This window comes from Athalia rosae, chromosome 1, assembly GCF_917208135.1.
Source record: "Athalia rosae chromosome 1, iyAthRosa1.1, whole genome shotgun sequence".
Classification (NCBI taxonomy): domain Eukaryota; kingdom Metazoa; phylum Arthropoda; class Insecta; order Hymenoptera; family Athaliidae; genus Athalia; species Athalia rosae.
Window position 1 is genome coordinate 14305030 of NC_064026.1, and position 23466 is coordinate 14328495.

Consider the following 23466-nt stretch of genomic DNA (forward strand, 5'->3'; position numbering starts at 1 on the left):
AAAACACGCGAATAAAGCAAATGAAATATAGACGAAAAACCAGTCACCGGCACTCAAATTGATTTCATAAGGCAGATACGAATGACAATCTGGAATGGGGTCGATCAAACGAACGAATGAATATTTCGGTGCACGAAATAGGTATATCCGATGCAACTGGCAAAACTATCTTGCCGTCGCCGCGTCCCGTCAGTTATACGCGCCTATATTGGAAGAACAATAATAAAAAAAAATTTAAACAAATTTATAGAACAATGAAGAGGTATTGAAATCGCTCAATTGATTCCTTTTACGTAGTAACGATACAGAAAATAGAATAACTAAAACCGTACCATCAGTAAATGGAGCTGAAAGAGAGAGAGAGAGGAAATTAAACGGGCATGCGATCGACTCGCGAAAAACGTTACTGACGAAACGGTTTCACGGTTGCGAAACGCGATGAAATAATTTCAAATTGTTTCACGTCGATTAGATCTCGCTCGATGTTGCGCGGAGGGAAAATCAAGCCATATATTGTACCAGACTTTGACACAGAATGTAAGGTATGAAATAATAACGCCGTTATTAACCGCGGCTAGCCGTACCGGAGCTGCTAACCACGAATGCAGAATTTTTTCTTTTCCTTCCTTGTTCGCGATTTATTTGCGATTATCGCTGTACATCGTCACCTGCAAGGTGAATCGTGGGAATTCAATTGTTCATCGCAATTCACAGCTGCAAACCTGAATAAGGTACAACGCCCACGCTTAAAATAAGTATACAATTCTTCGATCGAATGAAAGCTTGCAGCGATTCTACGAATATTTTCTTCCCCCACATTTCGATAATACCTATGAACATTAAATAACTACCTAACGTACAATCATAGATAAATTGAACAGTAAATATAACCCAACCTTCTGGACGAAAATTTTTCGTTGGTAAATTTTTCCCGTTCCCGTCTTTCCCTTGCGGATCCCGGTGAATTTTTCGCGTACAGGTCTGTGAGTCACGAGATACGCACGTCTGTAAGTGACGATTCGGTTGTTCACGAGGCGATACGGAATGCAGCGAATTGCATCAGGCGATTTCGTTTCGAGCGTCGAAGCCCCGGGCCTCGGCGAAGAAGAGATCCCGATGTGGGTGTGCAGTACATACATGTATATGCGGGGGTACAATGTTGTAGGCTCAGAAATACCTAACAAAGAGATACCGGTATATATATATATATACATATATAGACATATATCTCTCGGCGCGTTACATTTCACGTAACAATTTGCATGTTTAACTTCAATCTCCTCTTTTAACGAGGTATTTTCTCCCTACCGTTATCCACCTTCCACGGTTGACGGTATATAGCCTCCAGCTACTTGTTAAAACTTTATCAGAGGACGGTACCCGTACATACCTGTATACCGCCTTGGAACACATCCACCTGAAGATCAATTTTCGGAACAGGCCTTCCTTCACTCGAACCCCATTCTAGTCTTGTTCACACCAATTTTTTTTTCCGAATTGGATCTTCTGAAACAAAAATTACGTACAACAAACAAGCGAAATACGGAATATCCCGTTCCGAATAATTGACAGTGGATCGACTATGCTTTGATCTCTCTCGTTTCGCCTTATCTTCTTCTCTTTCGAATTTTTATTGGGCAAGGGCGACCATACCGAATAACATGGCGACGGGACGGTGGATTGAGAAAATTGAGTTTATTGAGTTTGAAATTCCGTCATTCTTCGATAATAATGTCTTTCTTCAGATTTAAAGATTAGAAGATGAAAATAAAAGTGCGGACATCCAACTGGATGAATAATAAACTTTCAATTTTAAACCGAAAAAATTGCACGAGCACGATCGGTGCTCGTACAATTATTGTATATAATATATAATACGTTATTGCTGAAGAAATTCTCTCTCATTTGTGATTAAATTGGATGACCCTTGAATATAAGATTTGATTTTCTCGTACTCGGGACGGCGCCGTATCGTCGACCAGAATTCAATGCGACGTAATTTACTTTTATCCGATTTGTTGGTATAAACTTATCCGTGTACAGGTATGTCCGGTAGGTATACATACACACGCCTTACACGGAATAATCGCAGTGCGATGGATAATTTTTGGACGAGGATGTTTTCCATCGGAATTGCAAAGAGTGTAAATAAACCGGCCTTTGCTCGGACCTTGCCGGTGGTTTATAAACGTTAATGACTCTTCTTGGAAAGGAAGTCAATGAAGCGACGCGCAAACGGAAGTACCCAAAGGCAAAAGGGGAGACGAAGGAACCCGCGGGACTCGGAGTGAAGAGAGACAAAGAAGGATGAGAACTGGGAAGGGTGCCTCTCTCCGTTCGAGTCACCTGCTTTAAGAGACCAGAGATTATGCATTTATGCAACACGGTAGATTAAGCAGAGTACTTAGTTTGCCTCCGCGCAGGACGGAGCGGAGCAGCGCGGAGCAGCGCGGAGCTGAGCACGGAACGAAGCGTATAGCACGGAAGGATGAATCCATGTTGTAATTTCGACGCGTTCGCTTCACAGGCCGTTTTACGAGCAGCAGTATTTCATTTGAATAATCCTGCACCGGCTATACCTACGTGGGAAACCTAGAGCTATAGCCAACTATCCATCCGCTACACGCACGTACCAATCACTTTCGCACACACATTGCCCCCGGTGTTGTGTGTAATAAGTTGCGCTGAAGTTCGGCAGCCGCGATAGCGATAGCGGCGTGTGTGTGCCGGTCTATCTTCACTTCGCAATTAACTAATTTGATCAAATTCATCGTATACAGCTTTTCGAGAGAATTTCAATTCCTTTCCGATCGGAATATCGTAAGGTATGCGGAGAACTACGAGTAACCAGATGAGATTATTTCGTTGAAAAGTCGACAGGAATTCGAAATGTCAGAGTCATTCGATCAAAGGTGCTACAAATGATAATGGAATCGCCCGTACGGATACGAACCTATCACGTTCGTGAAAACGTGCGCGGGTGAATTTTACGTCGGTAGGTAGAGAATATGAGTAGCTGTATTCATTGTAGGCTATGTAAATTATGTAAAAACGTACGTATGAAATAAAGCCGGAGCTGCGGAGCCTCAGAAATTTGGTGAAATGATAAAGTCTTCTGATTCGGCGATGTTGGTTCGCGCGCCCGTATTACATTTGAATAATTTCGGTCTAACCAGCCATCGTGAATATATACGTTTGCCAAAACGCTAACCACGAGAAGGTTCTTTGGTACTTTACAATTAACTAATTCCATCCGCTCTGCAGGTAGTAACGATTCGTATAAATTTGCTCCTCACGACTACGGCTGTACCTTGTACAATTAGTTCTGTGTAGATAAATGAGCAGAAATATAATTTTTCCGCTCATTTGATCGAAGAAGAGAAAGGAAATTTTTTATTTATCATACATTCTTCGCCCGTTACAACTGAATCGACTCATTTCTGGTATTGTGCAAAACAAATAAATATCTGGGAACGAAACCTGAGAAAACCAGGCGTCATTGTATCATCGGTAGCTGTAGTTGACAAAGGCATCAAGTTCCGCAGGGCGGTATACATGGGCCTCGAGTCCTACGGCAAAGCTATTACCTAATTAAGTGCAAGTGCTTCATTAGCAGCTTGTTAGATTAATCAACAATTCGCTATTAATCAATCGATAATTCTTCTCGAGGCTAATTAGGTGTAAGTGCTTCATTAGCGTTCTGCAGTTAGATTAATCCATAATCACTCGTAATCTGGATCTCGTTAGGAATATATTTGGTTGCCGTAATGCCTACGCACAAATTTCTAATCCAAACTTTCTCATGGAATTAATCTTCTACCTGCACCCCCTCCGACAAGAGATGCCAAAATCTTTATTGAAATATCCAAGTTTCCAACTTGTATAATATACGTTCATTCACGTTTTGAATCCCCTCCCCTTTCTCCTCGTATTACCTATGCGAAAGTTCTGCTCTCCGTGCGGTACAAGAGGATTTTTAAAATACAGCAGAACCATTACGGGGTTCACATACTCACACCCATTTACGTGTATTCGTAGTACCCCGGGAATTGAAATGAGTATAGAGAAAAAAAAGTAAAGAACAGATAAAGAGATAAAAAAAAAAAACCCTGAAAAGATGAGTTTGCCAAACGCGACGCGCGTGCCAATTCATTTCCATCGCGGGGTAAAGGTGGCTAGCGGGGTTGGTTTCATCGACTGAAAATAAGGAAATGAATTCCAATCGAACGTTTATCGGTCTTTTTCTTCGAGGTTTTTCCAACACTTTGGCTTTATCAGCCTTCATGTATGCGAAACACGCCGCTGCAATGGTCGATTTCCATTTTTAACTCCCATCTTTCGAGAAGACTACCCACATATGTATGCTAATTTTTGTTCACCTCACTTATTATTATCTGCCGAATGAATGGAAATCAATAATCGAACGAGTGAAACAAATTTCAAGTTTTCACGATATATTCGATTTTAGAAAAAATATACCGCAGACAAAAAATGAGAAAAAATCGTGAGGCAGCTACGGGGGAAACACTTCTCTGCATTTTATCACACAGCGAACATCATGCATCGAAAAGTTAAATACCATGAGGATACGCGCAAAGTTAGGTAATTCGAGTAAACGACGTTGTTAACCAAGTTGTGCATACTGAGAGGTCTTTCGCTGCACTTGCGATATTGTTGAAGAAAAATGACGTGATGGGAGCGGGGGAGGGGGGGTTTGGTATTTTCTATCGAAATTGAATGTTGCAAATATAGTAGGTGCAACAATCTACTTGGAACATTCTGCGCGAATCACCTACTCACGTTATACCGTCGTTTCAAATTTGAACAACCGGCTCTTTTGTCACTTCGACTTCGAATACGTCGTTACACCAGAAGCGATGGGGCGTCCTCCAGGAACAGAGCTGCTCGTACGTGTACATATATTTATATCGTCTATATACCCGCGTGTTATATTTCTATGGATATGTCGGTGCAACGTGGCCGCACTTGAGCTGATTGTGAGTGAGCTACAACAACTTTTCTATGGTTCGATTGTCCGGTGTTTGAAAGTACGACGTGTTCTCCCTCGGTACCTGCAAAATTTACCTTATACCTACCCTACTCGTGCGGAACTTCTGCGCAACTACAAAATAACTTCGATTCAACGATCATGATCATGCGAAACGGCTAATGGAAATATTTCGTTCGCAGTCGGGTAAACTTCCGACGTATCTATCAGATATTTTATACACTCGATGGGGCTTTGGATCCGGAATCGGTTGGAGAAGTCTTGCAAGTTAATTTCGATTAGACGATCGCGAATCAATGGGAGATGGAGTTATATTATTCTGAAAATTCGAGGAAATTTAATTTACGACGACGTGTAACGTCTCTAAAAAAAAAAAACGCGCAGACTCGTAGTACCGATAAAAAACAAAAATCCAATATTGACGGGTTTTACATGTATATGACGTTTTGTATCACGCGAAGTAACCAAATTTTTCAGTGGTTCGACGAATTTCATGCCAATATGGTTGCGCAAAAATTGCACAGCGCGAAGGGTTGACAAATTCCTTTTTTTACTTCCAATCCATACAGTTAAGAATGCCCCCATTTCAAAAACGAAATCCTAGCCCATCTATGCATGTGTCCGAGTGTGCTTTTTTCTGGGGTAGAGAAAAAACGGTGGGGAATAAGTGATGACATGTCTAGCGGTCGGAGAATATGGAAAACCTGTCTGCACCGCGTCGATATTGAATAGGTATATCCGGGGCTGTAAAAACTCGATATTTCGCCGATCGCAATCTTCTCTTTTCTCCCAATGGACACGGAGATCGAATAATTGTTCTGTAGACCGTAATTAGGGCGTATAATTTTGCAGCTTAACTCGATATTCACGGACTCGGACAATTCGGTAAAATCACATGTTTGATGAGGATCGAGAATGTGAGCTGAAATTACAAAAGTGAGAGACAAAAAAAATAAAAAAATGGTAAAAGAGAGAAACAACTTTCAAGCTGTCAGTCTCGATCCATGAGCTTTGATACGTACGAAATAGCAGACGATTTCCTCGGAAATTTTCTGATCAGATATTTTCCGGACGTATAGGTTTCACGAAAAAAAAATACTGACGTGTACGATACATCGTGACATCGACGTTAACACGACCCTGACGATTTTCGATGTTGTGTGGGTAACTTTTTCGGTTACTTTTTTCACACGATAATCGCCCTGGTTCTAATGGGTGAAAATTAAATTGTTTTTTGCGGTTTTTCTCAAATCTCGGCAGTTATTCCGTCAATCGTTTTGCGAAGCACATGTGGCTCCTTTCCACTGACGATAATTCCGATCAGTTTGATTAATGAAATGGCGTGTCTACCAGCGGAGGGAAGATATATTCTCTTCATCGAATGTCCTTATGAAACAGGATGGCGGATCAACGATTACGATCTCCTCAATCCTCAACAAGGTCGGAAAAACGGAGATCTGCTCACAATCGTATCGTCGTAATGACATTATCGGTATAACCAACGCTTTGTCCGCGCAACGCAACGCTCTTTACAAGCTGTCAAAAGAGTGAAAAGAAATCTTTCACCTTTCGTGAAATGTAATCGTCGAAACACGATTCACGCTGATTTGTTATTAATTAGCTTCAGCGATATTCAAAGCGGTCCCCCTACTTGTGCGGATTCGCAAGTTACTAACGAGCGAAACTCTCCACAACTGATACTCACCCGCAGTATTAACGATCACACATTAGTACCCTCCAAACGAGCCTCCAAAACTCACCCTTTATCATACCCAAACGTTACGCTTAGCTGAAAAAAGCTGTGCATACAAAATTAGGGCACTAAAATTTCAAGCTGTATTCATTCTAAATTTAAAATCACGTTTTCAAAGTTATCTTTGGGCTGTCAAAAACGTGATCCTTATAATCGGCGAAAATTCTATACCCAGAGAAACATATCGATACCTGAAAATCACATTTCAAATTTCGTTTGCAACACTTTCGCCGATTGCCTTCACGAAAAAATGAAAGAGATTGCGAATAGGTGAGTGATATGTTTTTTCTTTTGGCTTTGTCCCCATATAAGAAGATTATTTCTGAAAACCTGAAGGGACTTTTAATTATTTTTTGCGTGGCTGAAATTTCTGAGAGAATTTCCTTCTTTTTTTTTTTTAATATTTTAAACACGCAGTTACGCTTTTTAGGTACATCCCTCTGTTTCCATATCGTGAAGCATTCTAACAGATTAGAAAATGTACCTCGCAAGACAAAGAGATCTTTTTTCGGCAACTGCGCAAAAATGAAACAAGAGAAGAAGGAGAGTACAACTTTAGATAACGGTGAGTATCATCGTACCACCGTATCGATGTAAATGTTCGGTCAAGGAAACGCGAAGTTTGAACGTTAGCTCACGTGGGCTCAGCGTCTATCCATTTTTCCTCGTTCGTTTTATGTTTTTTTTATCGAGGACGCAAAAAATATGTTCAGATAAAAGTTTTACAGCATCGAGGGAGTATAATATATCGGACATTCGCATTTCCTATTTCTTCTTCTTTCTTCTTCTCCTGTATTTTTTTTTTGTTTTTTTTCTCTTTTTTCTATGTCTTTTTTTTTTTTTTATCTCGTGTTCTTCATGACGTCCGGGGTGGTCTTGAATTTTTCAAAAGGTATACCGGTGTATCCTCGTCCTCCGTCGAACAATTCCCTACGTATAAACAGCGGAATCGGGGCAAAGATCGAAAGGAATACATGAAGGTTGTATGATAAATTTACATTCGAATTGTCTGCAGACCGTGAGATATCGTCACCAAAAGTGCAGAGGGTGTCCATGAACAAGCGAATTCGTAGTCAGAGTGCAGCTGCATGAGCGAACCCCGGGCGTTATGAGCTTGAGCTTCACCATCGCAGTTCAACTTATATGATATCTCACGATTTCTCAATTCGAAGGACTTTGTAATATACACATGGACGTACCCACACCATCCCCAATATCTGTGTCGGATCCATTCCTCAGACGTGATATAGGATATCCTCGCTCCGATCCAGCAGATAGTAGGAGGAAAATACGTTATCTTGTACCGTTTCAGAAAATGGACGCGTGTCGGATTTATAACGTGTAAGACATATTTATCAATTATTCATCCGGGGAAACATTTTTTCCATACGACAAGAATGAAAATCGCCCGAGTTTCTACCCAAACTATGCTCGAGGTTATCAGTTTCATCAACCGCAAGCTAACGCTTGATTAATCGATATTTTTTATTCATTTTTCCCAAGAATAACGCTGAGGTATTCGCGGAACCGTGATGAAAAGTGTAGTTTTCGAAATAAGAGAAATCTCTTCTGAGTCAAATCTTCCATCTCTCTAGATTCAGATGAACAATGTAATTGTTCGTAAATTAAAAATTCAACTTTATTTCCCCCGTACACGAGAGTTTACAAATTTTGATTTCTGTACTTGGAACGTGCACCCCGTTCCCCGTTTTTGTCTTCTCCGTGTCCTATTTTTCTTTCTCTTTTTTTTTTTTTTTCTGCTCGAAGAAGCGAAAAGGTTTTGAAACGCAATTTTGCGAGTTTAGAGAGCTTATCTCAAACACCATCTGTCTCCGTTAGCGTGTATGGTATGCGTGTATAATGTAAAATAGGTATACGTATAATAGGCGTGCATATGTATGAGAAGATGTATGTGGGGTGCGGTGGTTAGAAATCAGCCTGCAGCACGCGGAGTGGTAAATGAGGGAATTTGGAATACGGTGAGGATGCCGAGGTTGTGGGCGGGGGTTCGGGCGGGGGGTGCAGACATGTGGAGAGGAGCACGTGAACGTGAACGTGAGCGTATAACTTGTAGCTCTTTCTTTTGTTTTCGCAAGCAGCTTTCGTTGTTTATCAAGGAATGCTGAGTTTGCCAATCTCTCTTTCCACTTTCCACCCTTCGCCGGCAACCTCGTCGCTCCGCTTCGCCCTGGATACGCCGGTGCAGGAGCGTCGCGCGGAACGATAGACGAGGGTGCAGAATCACATGGAGCGAAGGGGGAAGAGTTCCCTATCGGTTTTTGCGTTGGTCTCGCGATTTCTTCCTCGAACGATCGCCCCTACCTTCACATCTCTGTATTTTCATCCCAATATTTTTTTATATTTGAATTCACTCGCTGTATTTCCACCGCCTTCTCTCTCTCCGCCGCTCACTCTTCTTTCCCGTTCTTTCGTTCGTTCGTTCGTTCGTTCGTTTGTCGGTTGATTATTGATTTTCCTTCTCATTTCCTCTGTTTTCTACGTCGCTCCACGCACCCTCTTCCACCGAACAAAGTGATTGCCTCAATATAATCAAATTACATTTCTAAATAAAGTGCCCGTTTTAGACTCATGCTCGCGATATACCTATACACGTTTCACTCCTGTACGTGTTTCTAAATTTATACATGTATTTCCGAATAAATGCAAGTAGTTACGCCAACCCATGACGTAAAATAGGCATTATTTCGAAAATTTCTGATTGCAATTTGTATCCATTATTTTCATTTTTTTTTTTTTTTTTTTCTAATTTCTCTGTGTATAAAATCCGGGGCATATACTCGGCGCATATAGTGAACAGAAATTCAATTGCATCGTCGTATCAAAGTGGAGAGTGTATTTGGGTCATTTAATTTTACCTATATCCGTTCCAAAAGTATCTGTGGATGACATTTTTCACCGAGAAAAAAAGGTTTCTCATCATCTCGAAGCGTTGAATGAAAAACTAATATTACGCTCACCTAATTTCATTCGAGAGTCATACGATGGTATCATTTCAATTCTCTGTTATGACAGTTTCAGAAATTTATGAGATCCTTCCAAGGATATCCTTGAGGAAGGAAATATCATTCTCGATGGAAAAGTAGAAAAGTATAACACACGTATGGCCTACCCGCGGGGTATCTATCCCGCCGGGGCAACTATATCCCAGATTTATTCTGTCACTCTGGTTTCATCGGGTTCGCTTGTCGATGGAGGAAATAACTTCGCGGGATTATTTTGATTTTTCTTTCCGTCGATCGATCGGCTTGCATTCGCAGGATATAACGGCAATATCGGCTCTACGGCAGTGTTCGATCCGGGAAGTTTCAATTCGATTCGAATCTCGGATCTAATTAGATCGGAACATCTTAAAATATCGATAATCTGAAATTTGACGACTCGTCCAAGTATAAATCGGCATCACCCGTACAACCGTAATACCAGAATAAAATAGAAGAGAAAGGTCACGAAGATTTTCATCACCTTTGCAAGGATAATTCGCATGACCTGCAAATTTTCTCTGGAGAAATTTGGAAATAGTTACATCCGAATAACTGTATAATTAACCCCAGACGCCGAAAATTGTCTCAACTGAACGCGGTGTAACCCTTGTATATAATTATGATAATGACAAGGGCGCGGACGGTATTTGTCTGGTGGTAAAAGACGCCTGAATTTTGATCCGTGAAACAAGAATGGATAAGACACGTATTACATACGTTAAAGTACATAGGGTAATGTAATATATATTCCACGAGTAAACGTTTGATCTTTATCTAACAGCCCTGACGGCGAAACTGATAATAGGGTGACAAATAATTTTTCCGCCTACAGGTGTAACGGATTGTTCAATTATTTTTTTTGCGCGGTGTTGAATTTGTCTTTTTTCTCTTCTTAACCGCAAATTTTCAAATCCGACTCACAATCAGCTGTTGTGTCGCATTTATCAAAGCCTTGTGTGCCGCAAGTCGCTACAACTCGAGACAAATCACCGAGCGTGGGATAAGATTTCCATTATATTAGACTTCCCACTTCTCAAAGATGGGAGGCAAAGTTGACAATCTTGCTTTAGCAAGTAATATGTGACCCCCTCGTTGTCTGACATCATTTTTATCACCTTTCACCTACGGTATACATATACATACTTTCCTTTCATTTCATTGCCGCGTCTACTGCGGTATCCTTTGCTCGAGCTGAACTAAATCGTGACTCGAATATATCGTAGGTTTATGCATGAGTATAAGTTGCATCATATATCCGGTGAGCTCCACCGAAACTTCTGTTACACACATCGAGGAATGAGAAACAGAAATGCGCAAGCTACGAAACCGTGAGAAACTGCGAACAAAGGGTGTCGTCTCCTGCAAATGCGAACGAAATTAATTTAAACGACTTCGTAACCCGAGCCACGTCAAACCGATAAACTTCAGAATTTCGAAAAGTTCAGGGTAACTGTCTACATCGAATTGTTACTATCGTATGAAATACATGGAGGAATCAGATTTTTCAATACAGCAAAATTAACGTCGTTTTCAAGCTTTTTTTCATTTTTCTCGAATGTCGCGCTCCCGCGACAGCGTCCCTGATGTTGATGCTGAAACAGTACGGGTAATGCCATCCTAGTTTTCGGTTCTCGATTTTAAATACCGTATTCGCATTACGCCTGACATCGATGCTTGGCGCTACAGAGTTGGGAGTTTCGCGGTCCTGACGATTCATGTTATTCGAAAACAAAAACCGAAAAATTTTACCATTTTGTTTTTCCGTTCCGAAGAGTAGACGATGCGATATTCCTCTTTTCACTGACGCACATCAGGGGCGTTGTTTGCATTACTTCGAGTGAAAGAATTGTGAAAATTCCTCGGGTTCTTGTCGGAACACCGAGCGAGCACTGAGTAAGTGAAGCGTGAAAACCGCGCGCAAGGGCGCACGCGGATCTACGGGGAATCCCCTGGAGCTCAGAGACTCGCCGTAGCACGATCGCTACGATCTTCGTTCCATACATTACCGCTGTTCATAATTATGCGTACGATACAACGTTCGTAAAAGTATTTTAATTCTCACCAAACTTTTTCTATAATCTCTATTGAATTCGCGTTCGCGCTTTGAATGGTAGAGCCATAGATATATACACTCCTCAAAACAATTAAAGCAACACCCAATCTCTGAGCGAAAAATAGCGAATTTTTAGACGGCTGTATCTTTGAACCAGAAGCTCTTACAGGAACGAACAGGCATTCAAATTGAAGCTTGCAATGTCATCTACAAGCTCCATGAAGCGGATATCCGTTTCCATGTCGCGTTTCATAGAAGCGCTACTTTCAAACGAACAGTGCGTAAATTCTTTGTTTGATGCAAACTTGAATCGAATGTACGGAGAGCAGGATTTTTTTTCTCGAAAATTGATTTCGCCTGGAAGATAGGAAATTTTCTCACCTTTGGAATAGTTTTTTTGCGGTTTCCCTACGATTTTTTCCCGCCGAGCTAGTCGTGTTTGAAGTAAAAAACTCCAAAAAATCTTTGAACCGCGTCAACTTCTGACCAACTCATCGTAAAACGATTTTCGGGACACCATTTTGAAGCTGATCTCATATTCTTCACGTGACATCCACCAGTTTTACTCATTTTTAATTTTCGAAGATTTTTTAATCACTTTCACCACGAAAAACGTCATATCGAATGTGTCTAAAATCGAGTTAAAACGCACCCCCCGAAACTGTCCTCAAATCGATCGGAAATTAAAATTGACCAATTTTTTAAGAAACTTCGACCCTTTCTCTCAAACATGCTGCCCTGTTCACTCCATTACAACCTTTTTTGACGAAGCTACGTGAGTTTGAAGCACATAACTCCACGAAATCTTAACTCTGCCATATCTTCTGACCAAATCGTCGTAGAACGACTCTCCGCGGAGCATTTTGAACGGGATTTTATCAGCTACGAGGTATTGCGATCGAATTATTCATTTTTTTGATCATGGTAAATTCAAATTGTCAATTTTAATAATTTTTCAACCTTATGTTTGCGGTTGTGCCCCCGCTCTTGGCGTTACCCAGGATCAACGACGTGGACGTGGCGGGGATTTGATCCCTTCATCCTAATCCTAATCATCCTGATCCAATCGGAAACTTGGCACAATTGCGAGAGGTTGTGGTGAATGCCTGGAACACTATCCCACAGGCACAAATTCGACGGTGCATTATTATGCGTGTGCGACTCCAAGCAGTCATTCAAAATCAAGGAGGTAACACACGATTTTGAAGTACAGATGAGGTGACCGTACATAAACGTGAAAGGCAAGGGGACTCACGAAAAACAAGCACCCCGAAGGGATCAAATCCCCGCCACGTCCGCGTCGTTGATCCTGGGAAACGCCAAAAGCAGGATCAAGAGTAAAAAATTCAGATTATCGTCTATTTTCAGGTAGTTCGTACCCAGGAATTCGAATCTGAGAGTGTAAGAATTGATCGTATCGAGCTTTTCTTATGTATTTTGACCTCAGGAACACGAATCTGTTGTCCAAATTAAGCTACGATTCTTTCTCTTCGAGATATCCTCAAATTTGTACCAAAAAATGCGAAAAATCGGGGATAACTCGGTAATTTTCGCAGATAGATTAATTTGGCTTTCGGATTCGAATTTCTGAGATCGAAATACATGAGAATAGCACGGGAAACCCGGAAAAAAAAAAAAGTTGATTTGTGACCCAAAAATCGATAAATTTGCGCAGGTTCAAATCCCTTTGGGGATTTTTGGGCCAAATTTTTTTTTTTCTCGCGAATTGATCGTATGACACTATTCTGATGTATTTTGACCTCAGGAATCCGATTCTGAAAGGAAAATTGATCCATCTCTGAAATTGACCGAGTGATCGCCAATTTTCAGCTCTTCGGGATCGAGACTAAAAAATTCATTTTATCGTCTATTTTCATGTAGTTCGTACCCAGGAATTCGAATCTGAGAGTGTAAGAATTGATCGTATCGAGCTTTTCTTATGTATTTTGACCTCAGGAACACAAATCTGTTGTCCAAATTAAGCTACGATTCTTTCTCTTCGAGATATCCTCAAATTTGTACCAAAAAATGCGAAAAATCGGGGATAACTCGGTAATTTTCGCAGATAGATTAATTTGGCTTTCGGATTCGAATTTCTGAGATCGAAATACATGAGAATAGCACGGGAAACCCGGGAAAAAAAAAAGTTGATTTGTGACCCAAAAATCGATAAATTTGCGCAGGTTCAAATCCCTTTGGGGATTTTTGGGCCAAATTTTTTTTTTTCTCGCGAATTGATCGTATGACACTATTCTGATGTATTTTGACCTCAGGAATCCGATTCTGAAAGGAAAATTGATCCATCTCTGAAATTGACCGAGTGATCGCCAATTTTCAGCTCTTCGGGATCGAGACTAAAAAATTCATTTTATCGTCTATTTTCATGTAGTTCGTACCCAGGAATTCGAATCTGAGAGTGTAAGAATTGATCGTATCGAGCTTTTCTTATGTATTTTGACCTCAGGAACACAAATCTGTTGTCCAAATTGAGCTACGATTCTTTCTCTTCGAGATATCCTCAAATTTGTACCAAAAAATGCGAAAAATCGGGGATAACTCGGTAATTTTCGCAGATAGATTAATTTGGCTTTCGGATTCGAATTTCTGAGATCGAAATACATGAGAATAGCACGGGAAACCCGGGAAAAAAAAAAGTTGATTTGTGACCCAAAAATCGATAAATTTGCGCAGGTTCAAATCCCTTTGGGGATTTTTGGGCCAAATTTTTTTTTTTCTCGCGAATTGATCGTATGACACTATTCTGATGTATTTTGACCTCAGGAATCCGATTCTGAAAGGAAAATTGATCCATCTCTGTAATTGACCGAGTGATCGCCAATTTTCAGCTCTTCGGGATCGAGACTAAAAAATTCATTTTATCGTCTATTTTTATGTAGTTCGTACCCAGAAATTCGAATCTGAGAGTGTAAGGATTGATCGTATCGAGCTTTTCTTATGTATTTTGACCTCAGGAACACGAATCTGTTGTCCAAATTGAGCTACGATTCTTTCTCTTCGAGATATCCTCAAATTTGTACCAAAAAATGCGAAAAATCGGGGATAACTCGGTAATTTTCGCAGATAGATTAATTTGGCTTTCGGATTCGAATTTCTGAGATCGAAATACATGAGAATAGCACGGAAAACCCGGGAAAAAAAAAAGTTGATTTGTGACCCAAAAATCGATAAATTTGCGCAGGTTCAAATCCCTTTGGGGATTTTTGGGCCAAATTTTTTTTTTTCTCGCGAATTGATCGTATGACACTATTCTGATGTATTTTGACCTCAGGAATCCGATTCTGAAAGGAAAATTGATCCATCTCTGAAATTGACCGAGTGATCGCCAATTTTCAGCTCTTCGGGATCGAGACTAAAAAATTCATTTTATCGTCTATTTTCATGTAGTTCGTACCCAGGAATTCGAATCTGAGAGTGTAAGAATTGATCGTATCGAGCTTTTCTTATGTATTTTGACCTCAGGAACACAAATCTGTTGTCCAAATTAAGCTACGATTCTTTCTCTTCGAGATATCCTCAAATTTGTACCAAAAAATGCGAAAAATCGGGGATAACTCGGTAATTTTCGCAGGTAGATTAATTTGGCTTTCGGATTCGAATTTCTGAGATCGAAATACATGAGAATAGCACGGGAAACCCGGGAAAAAAAAAAGATGATTTGTGACCCAAAAATCGATAAATTTGCGCAGGTTCAAATCCCTTTGGGGATTTTTGGGCCAAATTTTTTTTTTTCTCGCGAATTGATCGTATGACACTATTCTGATGTATTTTGACCTCAGGAATCCGATTCTGAAAGGAAAATTGATCCATCTCTGTAATTGACCGAGTGATCGCCAATTTTCAGCTCTTCGGGATCGAGACTAAAAAATTCATTTTATCGTCTATTTTTATGTAGTTCGTACCCAGAAATTCGAATCTGAGAGTGTAAGGATTGATCGTATCGAGCTTTTCTTATGTATTTTGACCTCAGGAACACGAATCTGTTGTCCAAATTAAGCTACGATTCTTTCTCGTCGAGATATCCTCAAATTTGTACCAAAAAATGCGAAAAATCGGGGATAACTCGGTAATTTTCGCAGATAGATTAATTTGGCTTTCGGATTCGAATTTCTGAGATCGAAATACATGAGAATAGCACGGGAAACCCGGGAAAAAAAATGTTGATTTTTGACCCAAAAATCGATAAATTTGCGCAGGTTCAAATCCCTTTGGGGATTTTTGGGCCAAATTTTTTTTTTTCTCGCGAATTGATCGTATGACACTATTCTGATGTATTTTGACCTCAGGAATCCGATTCTGAAAGGAAAATTGATCCATCTCTGTAATTGACCGAGTGATCGCCAATTTTCATCTCTTCGGGATCGAGACTAAAAAATTCATTTTATCGTCTATTTTGATGTAGTTCGTACCTAGGAATTCGAATCTGAGAGTGTAAGAATTGATCGTATCGAGCTTTTCTTATGTATTTTGACCTCAGGAACACGAATCTGTTGTCCAGATTGAGCTACGATTCTTTCTCTTCGAGATATCCTCAAATTTGTACCAAAAAATGCGAAAAATCGGGGATAACTCGGTAATTTTCGCAGATAGATTAATTTGGCTTTCGGATTCGAATTTCTGAGATCGAAATACATGAGAATAGCACGGGAAACCCGGGAAAAAAAAATGTTGATTTTTGACCCAAAAATCGATAAATTTGCGCAGGTTCAAATCCCTTTGGGGATTTTTGGGCCAAATTTTTTTTTTTTCTCGCGAATTGATCGTATGACACTATTCTGATGTATTTTGACCTCAGGAATCCGATTCTGAAAGGAAAATTGATCCATCTCTGTAATTGACCGAGTGATCGCCAATTTTCATCTCTTCGGGATCGAGACTAAAAAATTCATTTTATCGTCTATTTTGATGTAGTTCGTACCTAGGAATTCGAATCTGAGAGTGTAAGAATTGATCGTATCGAGCTTTTCTTATGTATTTTGACCTCAGGAACACGAATCTGTTGTCCAAATTAAGCTACGATTCTTTCTCTTCGAGATATCCTCAAATTTGTACCAAAAAATGCGAAAAATCGGGGATAACCCGGTAATTTTCGCAGATAGATTAATTTGGCTTTCGGATTCGAATTTCTGAGATCGAAATACATGAAAATAGCACGGGAAACCCGGGAAAAAAAAATGTTGATTTTTGACCCAAAAATCGATAAATTTGCGCAGGTTCAAATCCCTTTGGGGATTTTTGGGCCAAATTTTTTTTTTTCTCGCGAATTGATCGTATGACACTATTCTGATGTATTTTGACCTCAGGAATCCGATTCTGAAAGGAAAATTGATCCATCTCTGTAATTGACCGAGTGATCGCCAATTTTCATCTCTTCGGGATCGAGACTAAAAAATTCATTTTATCGTCTATTTTGATGTAGTTCGTACCTAGGAATTCGAATCTGAGAGTGTAAGAATTGATCGTATCGAGCTTTTCTTATGTATTTTGACCTCAGGAACACGAATCTGTTGTCCAAATTAAGCTACGATTCTTTCTCTTCGAGATATCCTCAAATTTGTACCAAAAAATGCGAAAAATCGGGGATAACTCGGTAATTTTCGCAGATAGATTAATTTGGCTTTCGGATTCGAATTTCTGAGATCGAAATACATGAGAATAGCACGGGAAACCCGGGAAAAAAAAATGTTGATTTTTGACCCAAAAATCGATAAATTTGCGCAGGTTCAAATCCCTTTGGGGATTTTTGGGCCAAATTTTTTTTTTTTCTCGCGAATTGATCGTATGACACTATTCTGATGTATTTTGACCTCAGGAATCCGATTCTGAAAGGAAAATTGATCCATCTCTGTAATTGACCGAGTGATCGCCAATTTTCAGCTCTTCGGGATCGAGACTAAAAAATTCATTTTATCGTCTATTTTGATGTAGTTCGTACCTAGGAATTCGAATCTGAGAGTGTAAGAATTGATCGTATCGAGCTTTTCTTATGTATTTTGACCTCAGGAACACGAATCTGTTGTCCAAATTGAGCTACGAGTCTTTCTCTTCGAGATATCCTCAAATTTGTACCAAAAAATGCGAAAAATCGGGGATAACCCGGTAATTTTCGCAGATAGATTAATTTGGCTTTCGGATTCGAATTTCTGAGATCGAAATACATGAAAATAGCACGGGAAACCCGGGAAAAAAAAATGTTGATTTTTGACCCAAAAATCGATAAATTTGCGCAGGTTCAAATCCCTTTGGGGATTTTTGGGCCAAATTTTTTTTTTTCTCGCGAATTGATCGTATGACACTATTCTGATGTATTTTGACCTCAGGAATCCGATTCCGAAAGGAAAATTGATCCATCTCTGAAATTGACCGAGTGATCGCCAATTTTCAGCTCTTCGGGATCGAGACTAAAAAATTCATTTTATCGTCTATTTTCATGTAGTTCGTACCCAGGAATTCGAATCTGAGAGTGTAAGAATTGATCGTATCGAGCTTTTCTTATGTATTTTGACCTCAGGAACACAAATCTGTTGTCCAAATTGAGCTACGATTCTTTCTCTTCGAGATATCCTCAAATTTAAACCAAAAAATGCGAAAAATCGGGGATAACTCGGTAATTTTCGCAGATAGATTAATTTGGCTTTCGGATTCGAATTTCTGAGATCGAAATACATGAGAATAGCACGGAAAACCCGGGGAAAAAAAATGTTGATTTTTGACCCAAAAATCGATAAATTTGCGCAGGTTCAAATCCCTCTGGGGATTTTTGGGCCAAATTTTTTTTTTTCTCGCGAATTGATCGTATGACACTATTCTGATGTATTTTGACCTCAGGAATCCGATTCTAAAAGGAAAATTGATCCATCTCTGTAATTGACCGAGTGATCGCCAATTTTCAGCTCTTCTGGATCGATACTAAAAAATTCATTTTATCGTCTGTTTTCATGTAGTTCGTACCCAGGAATTCGAATCTGAGAGTGTAAGAATTGATCGTATTGAGCTTTTCTTATGTATTTTGACCTCAGGAACACGAATCTGTTGTCCAAATTGAGCTACGATTCTTTCTCTTCGAGATATCCTCAAATTTGTACCAAAAAATGCGAAAAATCGGGGATAACTCGGTAATTTTCGCAGATAGATCAATTTGGCTTTCGGATTCGAATTTCTGAGATCGAAATACATGAGAATAGCACGGGAAACCCGGGAAAAAAAAATGTTGATTTTTGACCCAAAAATCGATAAATTTGCGCAGGTTCAAATCCCTTTGGGGATTTTTGGGCCAAATTTTTTTTTTTCTCGCGAATTGATCGTATGACACTATTCTGATGTATTTTGACCTCAGGAATCCGATTCCGAAAGGAAAATTGATCCATCTCTGTAATTGACCGAGTGATCGCCAATTTTCAGCTCTTCGGGATCGAGACTAAAAAATTCATTTTATCGTCCATTTTGATGTAGTTCGTACCTAGGAATTCGAATCTGAGAGTGTAAGAATTGATCGTATCGAGCTTTTCTTATGTATTTTGACCTCAGGAACACGAATCTGTTGTCCAAATTGAGCTACGATTCTTTCGCTTCGAGATATCCTCAAATTTGTACCAAAAAATGCGAAAAATCGGGGATAACTCGGTAATTTTCGCAGATAGATTAATTTGGCTTCCGGATTCGAATTTCTGAGATCGAAATACATGAGAATAGCACGGGAAACCCGGGAAAAAAAAAAGTTGATTTGTGACCCAAAAATCGATAAATTTGCGCAGGTTCAAATCCCTTTGGGGATTTTTGGGCCAAATTTTTTTTTTTCTCGCGAATTGATCGTATGACACTATTCTGATGTATTTTGACCTCAGGAATCCGATTCTGAAAGGAAAATTGATCCATCTCTGTAATTGACCGAGTGATCGCCAATTTTCATCTCTTCGGGATCGATACTAAAAAATTCATTTTATCGTCTATTTTCATGTAGTTCGTACCTAGGAATTCGAATCTGAGAGTGTAAGAATTGATCGTATCGAGCTTTTCTTATGTATTTTGACCTCAGGAACACGAATCTGTTGTCCAAATTAAGCTACGATTCTTTCTCTTCGAGATATCCTCAAATTTGTACCAAAAAATGCGAAAAATCGGGGATAACTCGGTAATTTTCGCAGATAGATTAATTTGGCTTTCGGATTCGAATTTCTGAGATCGAAATACATGAGAATAGCACGGGAAACCCGGGAAAAAAAAATGTTGATTTTTGACCCAAAAATCGATAAATTTGCGCAGGTTCAAATCCCTTTGGGGATTTTTGGGCCAAATTTTTTTTTTTTCTCGCGAATTGATCGTATGACACTATTCTGATGTATTTTGACCTCAGGAATCCGATTCTGAAAGGAAAATTGATCCATCTCTGTAATTGACCGAGTGATCGCCAATTTTCAGCTCTTCGGGATCGAGACTAAAAAATTCATTTTATCGTCTATTTTGATGTAGTTCGTACCTAGGAATTCGAATCTGAGAGTGTAAGAATTGATCGTATCGAGCTCTTCTTATGTATTTTGACCTCAGGAACACGAATCTGTTGTCCAAATTGAGCTACGAGTCTTTCTCTTCGAGATATCCTCAAATTTGTACCAAAAAATGCGAAAAATCGGGGATAACCCGGTAATTTTCGCAGATAGATTAATTTGGCTTTCGGATTCGAATTTCTGAGATCGAAATACATGAGAATAGCACGGGAAACCCGGGAAAAAAAATGTTGATTTTTGACCCAAAAATCGATAAATTTGCGCAGGTTCAAATCCCTTTGGGGATTTTTGGGCCAAATTTTTTTTTTTCTCGCGAATTGATCGTATGACACTATTCTGATGTATTTTGACCTCAGGAATCCGATTCCGAAAGGAAAATTGATCCATCTCTGTAATTGACCGAGTGATCGCCAATTTTCAGCTCTTCGGGATCGAGACTAAAAAATTCATTTTATCGTCCATTTTGATGTAGTTCGTACCTAGGAATTCGAATCTGAGAGTGTAAGAATTGATCGTATCGAGCTTTTCTTATGTATTTTGACCTCAGGAACACGAATCTGTTGTCCAAATTGAGCTACGATTCTTTCGCTTCGAGATATCCTCAAATTTGTACCAAAAAATGCGAAAAATCGGGGATAACTCGGTAATTTTCGCAGATAGATTAATTTGGCTTCCGGATTCGAATTTCTGAGATCGAAATACATGAGAATAGCACGGGAAACCCGGGAAAAAAAAAAGTTGATTTGTGACCCAAAAATCGATAAATTTGCGCAGGTTCAAATCCCTTTGGGGATTTTTGGGCCAAATTTTTTTTTTTCTCGCGAATTGATCGTATGACACTATTCTGATGTATTTTGACCTCAGGAATCCGATGCTGAAAGGAAAATTGATCCATCTCTGTAATTGACCGAGTGATCGCCAATTTTCATCTCTTCGGGATCGATACTAAAAAATTCATTTTATCGTCTATTTTCATGTAGTTCGTACCCAGGAATTCGAATCTGAGAGTGTAAGAATTGATCGTATTGAGCTTTTCTTATGTATTTTGACCTCAGGAACACGAATCTGTTGTCCAAATTGAGCTACGATTCTTTCTCTTCGAGATATTCTCAAATTTGTACCAAAAAATGCGAAAAATCGGGGATCACTCGGTAATTTTCGCAGATAGATTAATTTGGCTTTCGGATTCGAATTTCTGAGATCGAAATACATGAGAATAGCACGGGAAACCCGGGGAAAAAAAATGTTGATTTTTGACCCAAAAATCGATAAATTTGCGCAGGTTCAAATCCCTTTGGGGATTTTTGGGCCAAATTTTTTTTTTTCTCACGAACTGATCGTATGACACTATTCTGATGTATTTTGACCTCAGGAATCCGATTCTGAAAGGAAAATTGATCCATCTCTGAAATTGACCGAGTGATCGCCAATTTTCAGCTCTTCGGGATCGAGACTAAAAAATTCATTTTATCGTCTATTTTCATGTAGTTCGTACCCAGGAATTCGAATCTGAGAGTGTAAGAATTGATCGTATCGAGCTTTTCTTATGTATTTTGACCTCAGGAACACGAATCTGTTGTCCAGATTGAGCTACGATTCTTTCTTTTCGAGATATCCTCAAATTTGTACCAAAAAATGCGAAAAATCGGGGATAACTCGGTAATTTTCGCAGATAGATTAATTTGGCTTTCGGATTCGAATTTCTGAGATCGAAATACATGAGAATAGCACGGGAAACCCGGGAAAAAAAAATGTTGATTTTTGACCCAAAAATCGATAAATTTGCGCAGGTTCAAATCCCTTTGGGGATTTTTGGGCCAAATTTTTTTTTTTCTCGCGAATTGATCGTATGACACTATTCTGATGTATTTTGACCTCAGGAATCCGATTCTGAAAGGAAAATTGATCCATCTCTGAAATTGACCGAGTGATCGCCAATTTTCAGCTCTTCGGGATCGAGAGTAAAAAATTCATTTTATCGTCTATTTTCATGTAGTTCGTACCCAGGAATTCGAATCTGAGAGTGTAAGAATTGATCGTATCGAGCTTTTCTTATGTATTTTGACCTCAGGAACACGAATCTGTTGTCCAGATTGAGCTACGATTCTTTCTCTTCGAGATATCCTCAAATTTGTACCAAAAAATGCGAAAAATCGGGGATAACTCAGTAATTTTCACAGATAGATTAATTTGGCTTTCGGATTCGAATTTCTGAGATCGAAATACATGAGAATAGCACGGAAAACCCGGGAAAAAAAATGTTGATTTCTGACCCAAAAATCGATAAATTTGCGCAGGTTCAAATCCCTTTGGGGATTTTTGGGCCAAATTTTTTTTTTTCTCGCGAATTGATCGTATGACACTATTCTGATGTATTTTGACCTCAGGAATCCGATTCTGAAAGGAAAATTGATCCATCTCTGTAATTGACCGAGTGATCGCCAATTTTCATCTCTTCGGGATCGAGACTAAAAAATTCATTTTATCGTCTATTTTGATGTAGTTCGTACCTAGGAATTCGAATCTGAGAGTGTAAGAATTGATCGTATCGAGCTTTTCTTATGTATTTCGACCTCAGGAACACGAATCTGTTGTCCAGATTGAGCTACGATTCTTTCTCTTCGAGATATCCTCAAATTTGTACCAAAAAATGCGAAAAATCGGGGATAACTCGGTAATTTTCGCATATAGATTAATTTGGCTTTCGGATTCGAATTTCTGAGATCGAAATACATGAGAATAGCACGGGAAACCCGGGAAAAAAAAATGTTGATTTTTGACCCAAAAATCGATAAATTTGCGCAGGTTCAAATCCCTTTGGGGATTTTTGGGCCAAATTTTTTTTTTTCTCGCGAATTGATCGTATGACACTATTCTGATGTATTTTGACCTCAGGAATCCGATTCTGAAAGGAAAATTGATCCATCTCTGAAATTGACCGAGTGATCGCCAATTTTCAGCTCTTCGGGATCGAGACTAAAAAATTCATTTTATCGTCTGTTTTCATGTAGTTCGTACCCAGGAATTCGAATCTGAGAGTGTAAGAATTGATCGTATCGAGCTTTTCTTATGTATTTTGACCTCAGGAACACGAATCTGTTGTCCAGATTGAGCTACGATTCTTTCTT

The 23466-nt window shown here is 39.4% G+C and overlaps 1 protein-coding gene across 1 annotated transcript in view; it reads right to left on the reverse strand.

The window, feature by feature from the left end:
• LOC105683200 (neural cell adhesion molecule 2-like) overlaps positions 1-23466 on the reverse strand; it is a 248404-nt gene that overhangs the window by 170567 nt on the left and 54371 nt on the right. The window contains exon 2 of the mRNA XM_048660028.1: positions 1391-1506. The gene's annotated coding sequence lies outside the window, so the exon portion shown is untranslated. The remainder of the gene's footprint in view (positions 1-1390; positions 1507-23466) is intronic.